General features: G+C 33.7%; 1 pseudogene; it reads right to left on the bottom strand.

Annotated features, from left to right (window-relative positions):
* Nucleotides 1–250: 250 nt before the first annotated feature.
* On the bottom strand, nt 251–371 carry LOC145405913 (5S ribosomal RNA; annotated as a pseudogene).
* Between the last annotated feature and the right edge of the window lie 6023 nt (nt 372–6394).

The following is a 6394-nucleotide window of genomic DNA, read 5'->3' as shown; positions in this document are numbered from 1 at the left end:
TGAATATGCCCTATCTTAAAATTCAGACTCATTTTACATTTCATTTTACGACAGTTCTCACTTTCGTTGTAAACTGTTCTTAAGTCAAAGGTTAGGTTACGTTAACTTACGAGTAAAAAAAAATTAGAATATACCATCCACCCACTGCCAGACGCCATGTATCCCAAACGGGGTAGCCACGGGCTTAGGAGTTAATTGTTTTACAGTGAGGGGCACTAATCCTCCACCAACCCCACTTGACACGTAGGGATGCCAACAGCATCTGGTGTTCCCAGGCGGTCACCCATCCAAATACTAACCAGACCCAACGTTGCTTAACTTCACTGATCGGACGGGAAGCGGTGTACTCAACGTTTGAATATACCATAGTCATTAAAATATCAGATTAGTGTTCCAATCACTTCCTTATGACTGTTCTATCGCCCTTTCATCGTAAATGCTTAGGTTAGGTTAAGTTGTAGAGTAAAAATTTGATGAATATGACAGGCCTAGTCTTTAAATCATTCATTTTGTATTCCTAACCACTTCCTTACGACACTATGGCACTTTCTTCATAAATTATTCTTAAGTCAAAGGTTAGGCTACGTTATCTTAAAGTAAAATAAAATCTGAATATACCATAGATTTTAAATCATTTGTGTTCCAATCACTTCCGTACGACTTCTATGTCACTTTCTTCATAAATTATTCTAAAGTCAAAGGTTACGTTAGGTTATCTTCTAGTAAAAAAAAATTTGAATATGCCATAGTCTTTAAAATATCATTCATTTTCCATTTCAACTTACAACAGTTCTGTCACATTCGTCAAATTATTCTGAAGTCAAAGGTTAGGTTACGTTATCTTTGAGTAAAAGATTAAATCTATCTATCTATTGCTAGACGCCATAATCCCGTACAGGGTGGCCATTTGACTCAGTTACTTGTTTTACAGGGAGGGGCACTAACCCTCCACAAACCCACTTGATACGTAGGGAGCACGTATGGTTTGTAAATACCTGTAGTAGAAAATGCCATAGACAACCTTGTACATTCTTTGTCTCCATTAAATCAGAAAAAAATATTTCTATGGTACTTTCGATGCAAATTATTTTTAAGTCAAAGTTTAGGTTAGGTTATCTGAGTAAAAAAATATAATAACGAAAATGCCATAGTCAACCTTGTACATTTTTTGCCTGTCCATGTTAAATCAAAAATATATATTTCTGATCTTAAACTGCATTTACAAACAGGAAAAAAGCAAATCTCTATATCCATAAAAAAAAAAAAGGACATTAAAAGCACAACTCTCAAAAAAATCCATCAGGAACAAAACATGAAAAACGTGCAATCTCGAAATATCCATACAAAGATGAAAAAATTGCAAAACAATGAAAATAATGAAAGGGGAAAAAAAAAATTACAAATCTCAAAATTTCCATTAAAAAAAAACGTGCAACTCAAAATATCCATGATAGAAAACATTAAAAAAATGCTATCTCAAAATATCCATAAGAAGCGAAAAAATTGCAATAAAAAGACATGAAAAGTGCAATCTCAAAATTATCCTAAAATCTAAAGTACATCTCAAAATATCTATCCTAAAAATTCCAGACATGAAAAAAATGCAAATCTCAAAAAATCCATGCTGAAAAGGCCCGCCCCTTCAGAAAAATGCAATCTCAAAATGTCCACAAAAAAAAAAACAATACGTACTTTAATCCATGAAAAATCCTAACTTCAAAAAATCAATAGGTACAAAATCAGTCAAAAAACATTTTTAAAAAAATGCAAATCTCAAAATCCATACTGAAAAGGCCTCCAAAAAAAATGCAATCTTAAAATATCCATAAAATGAAAATATTGACATTCAAAACATATACTATAGTCTATGAAAAATCCTGACTTCAAAATCAGTCAGCAGATGACCAGAAAAAAAAACATATGGACCTTTAGGGGTGAATGGCATCCTAGCAACTTTTCTTTAGCGACTTACTCTGCATTACATATCCTCAGTGGGGCATAAGCTTTAAACTATGCAAAAACTACTTAAAATGATACAAAATGGCACAAAATATGGATAAAATAAATGACTACCGACATTTAGGGCGCTACGGACCCTAAACAAGCAGTCCCTTTCACCACGATCATTTTGTCTTATTTCATTCTTAAAGTTATTTATTCATACTAGAGACGTCAAATATACCCTAAAATAATCTCTGGACTACCATGGTGCCCTTCAAAATTCAAAAATAACTGCGAAAGGGGAAATGGGAAGAAGTTCGAAGTGAGAATTCAGGGGTATTTTTACGCCATATTGGAAATCGAGAGATGAACGCTGCATAATTCGCCAAAAATACCTCAGAATAACCCTCCACTTCTTTAATTCTAACCAATATCATTAAACAGTTCTATATTAACCTTTTTTTTTTATCTGGGTATATAATAAATCGAGGAAAAACTTACCTTACAAAGCGAGTCACGACGCATCGTCCCCCCTCGCCTAAAGTAGAGGAGGGACTGAGAAGCCGGCAGCGTTCTACAGCCTCAGGCACCAACGATCTGCCAGACGTACGATTAAAACTTGAGAAAAAACGCCATACTCTTCTTAAATACCTTTATTTCTGCTTTATAATTATCAGTTGAATAGTTACTCGTTATTTAATCCCACCATCATGACATACTAGCTAAGAATAACGATGATAAATATGAGATCCTAACGAACTCCCAGACATAAGATTAAATTCAAAAAAAAAAAAACGCCATATTCTTCTTTTATACCACTTTTTCTGCTTTCTAATTATCAGTTAAATAATTATTAGTCATTTAATCCCACGACCATGACATATTAGCTAAGAATAACGATGATGAATGATAAAATGAGAGTCTAGCTGCCTGACGTACGATCCAAATTTGAAATACCATCAATATTGTTTTATTTATGTTTTTTCAGCTTCCTATTCTTCTTTCTAATTATCAGTTAAATAGTTATAGGTCATTGAATAGCACCAGGATGACATATAAATAACAATAAACAAAAAATGATGGCGAATTCCAATGATAAACAAGCTCCTCTCACTCACTTTCCACACCACCATCATTTCCTAAAAAAAATAATAATAATAATAATTTTATTCCATACTACTTTCTCTGCCTTCTGGTTATAAAATAAATCGCTATAAATCATTTACTTGCACCACAGGACACCATAACTAAGAAATAACTACGATAAATGAGGATAAACGAATTTCTTCCCTGCACTAGCAAACAATCGTAAGTAAAATCAGTACGGTAATTGTTTGAAAAAATACCTTACGCTTATTTTACGCTAATTATTCTGTTATTTATTTAAACGATAAAATTTCATCCCATCAACATAACATATAGCTAACAATAATGATGATAAATGATAAAATATGAGAGCCTAACTGCCAGACGTACGATCCAAATTTGAAATCGATATTTTTGTATTAATGCCTTTTCAGCTTCCTTTTCTGCTTTCTAATTATCAGTTATATAATTACTGGTCATTTTATAGCACCAGGACGACGTATACATGACAATAAACAACAAATGATGGCAAATTCCAATGATAAAACAAGCTCTTCTCATCCACATTCCACACCACCATCATTTCCTAGAAAAAAAAAAAAAAAAAAAACTTTTTATTCCATACTGCTTTCTCTGCCTTCTAGTTATAAAATAAATCGCTATAAGTCATTTATTTGCACCACAGGACACCATAACTAAGAAATAACTATGATAAATGACGATAAACGAATTTCTTTCCTGCATTAGCAAACAATCGTAGCATAATCAGTACTGTAATTGTTTGAAATAATATTTTACGCTTATTTTAAGCTAAGTATTCTGTCATTTATTTAAACGATAAATTATTTAGTGAATATTAACTCCAAGATATATAAAGAATAATTGATAAAAATGAGGTTTCTATGTAGTATTTTCCAACGTTATTTCCTATACGTAAATCTATCAGTATCTATCTATCTACCTACCAATTAATCTACCTACCTACCTCTTTATCTACCTACATGCCGGTCTATCTATCTACTTACCTACCTACCAATCAACTTACCTCTATCTACCTACCCATCTACTACCAATCTACCTACCTCTATATCTATCTACCTACATGTCGGTCTATCTATCTACCTACCTACCTACCTACCTACCTATCTACATACCTACCAACCTACCTATATTCACCTCATCTTTTTATCTATCTACCTGCCTACTTACCAACCTATCAATCTATCTACCTAGCTATCTATCTACCTACCTACAAAAATCCGTAACCATTTTTTAGCTACATTGAAGGGCTAATCTGACTAGTAACCAAGGAGACTCATACCACATAACTACCATACTTCTCCATAGCACTTCTTCGTGACTAGCATCATATCTGGTACACTAGGTGGTTTGGAAGCTTCGTAAAACCTGTTCTGTAGCGATTTATTCTGCATATTAAAGTGAAAATTGACTAGAAACCAAGGAGATTCATTCCTATCTCAAAATTTATGTTCGTATGTTGCATGAGGTTTCGTAACAAATGTTCTGTAGCAACTCATCCTGTATATTAGTGAGAAATGACTAGAAACCAAGGAGACTCATTCCTATCTCAAAATTCATGTTCGTAAGTTGCATAAGGCTTCGTATCAAATGTTCTGTAGCGACTCATTCTGTGTATTTCGAGAAACTCGACAAGAAACCAAGGAAATTCATTTCTATCTCAAAATTCATGTTCGTAAGTTGCATGAGGCTTCGTAAAACCTGCTCTGTAGCGATTTATTCTGCATATTAAAGTGAACATTGACTAGAAACCAAGGAGATTCATTCCTATCTCAAAACTGATGCTGGCCAGTTGTATGAGGATTCGTAAAACCTGCTCTGTAGCGACTCATTCTGTATATTAAAATGAAATTCGACTAGATAGACAGATAGATAGAGTTGCATAAGGCTTTGTAAAACCTGTTCTGTAGCGACTCATCCTGTATATTAGTGAGAACTGACTAGAATCCAAGGAGATTCATTCCTATCTCAAAACTGATGCTGGCCAGTTGTATGAGGCTTCGTAAAACCTGCTCTGTAGCGACTCATTCTGTATATTAAAGTGAAACTCGACTAGAAACCAAGGAGATTCAACATTTAAAAACTAAATTTAAGTGTCATTATAAAAGACGATACGCAACACCTCTGCTGTACTGATTTATTCTCGATTTAACTCATTATTCTCTCTCCCTCTAAAGCATACAATTAAGTATTTTTTGCACTCACATTCTCTCTCTCTCTCTCTCTCTCTCTCTCTCTCTCATACATAAAAATTACTAGAGAATGTCAAGGTGCAAAATTCAAACTAAATCGCTAAAGATAATTTGTAACGAACCTAGTACATCATTTAAAATATGGTCATTAGGTTCAAAATTCAAACAACCTAAGGGTCACATTCTCCCTAAAACCTCGTCCTTAGCGATTTATTTTTGGATATGGCTGGTTAATATCGTTTTGTACGTTATTTATGCAGAGAGAGAGAGAGACAGACAGAGAGGGGGGGGGCTACCTACCATGTATCAGGTAAGGAAGCTCCCTAACACCTCTTCCTTAGTGATTTATTTTTGGATATAGCTGGTTAATATCCTTTTGTATGTTATTTATGCAGAGTATGGCGACATTGGAAGGATTTATGTAACACAGAAGAGGACAGTAACGTGTAATAAACAAAATAAATCACTTAGGAAAAGGTGTAAGGTGATATTAGAAGGATTTATGTAACACAGAAGAGGACAGTAAGGTGTAATAAACAAAATAAATCACTTAGGAAAAGGTGTTAGGTGATACTGGAAGGATTTATGTAACACAGAAGAGGACAGTAAGGTGTGATAAACAAAATAAATCACTTAGGAAAAGGTGTTAGGTGATACTGGAAGGATTTATGTAACACAGACGAGGACAGTAAGATGTAATAAACAAAATAAATCACTTACGAAATGGTGTTAGGCGATGTTGGAAAGATTTAAGTAACACAGAAACGTACAGTAAGGTGTAATAAGCAAAATAAATCACTTAGGAAAAGGTGTTAGGTGATACTGAAAGGATTTATGTAACAGAGGACAGTAAAGTGTAATAAACAAAATAAATCACTTAGGAAAAGGTGTTAGGTGATATTGGAAGGATTTATGTAACACAGAAGAGGACTGTAAAGTGTAATAAACAAAATAAATCACTTAGGAAAAGGTGTTAGGCAATATTGGAAGGATTTATGTAACACAGAAGAGGGCGGTAAGGTTGTAAAAAACAAAATAAATCACTTAGGAAAAGGTGTTAGGCGACATTGGAAGGATTTATGTAACACATAAGAGGACAGTAAAGTGCAATAAAGAAAATAAATCACTTAGGAAAA

This window comes from Coenobita brevimanus, chromosome 68 (assembly GCF_032717465.1).
Source record: "Coenobita brevimanus isolate Jiangsu-jjx chromosome 68, ASM3271746v2, whole genome shotgun sequence".
NCBI lineage: Eukaryota > Metazoa > Arthropoda > Malacostraca > Decapoda > Coenobitidae > Coenobita > Coenobita brevimanus.
This window is presented reverse-complemented; position numbering and strand designations above follow the sequence as displayed.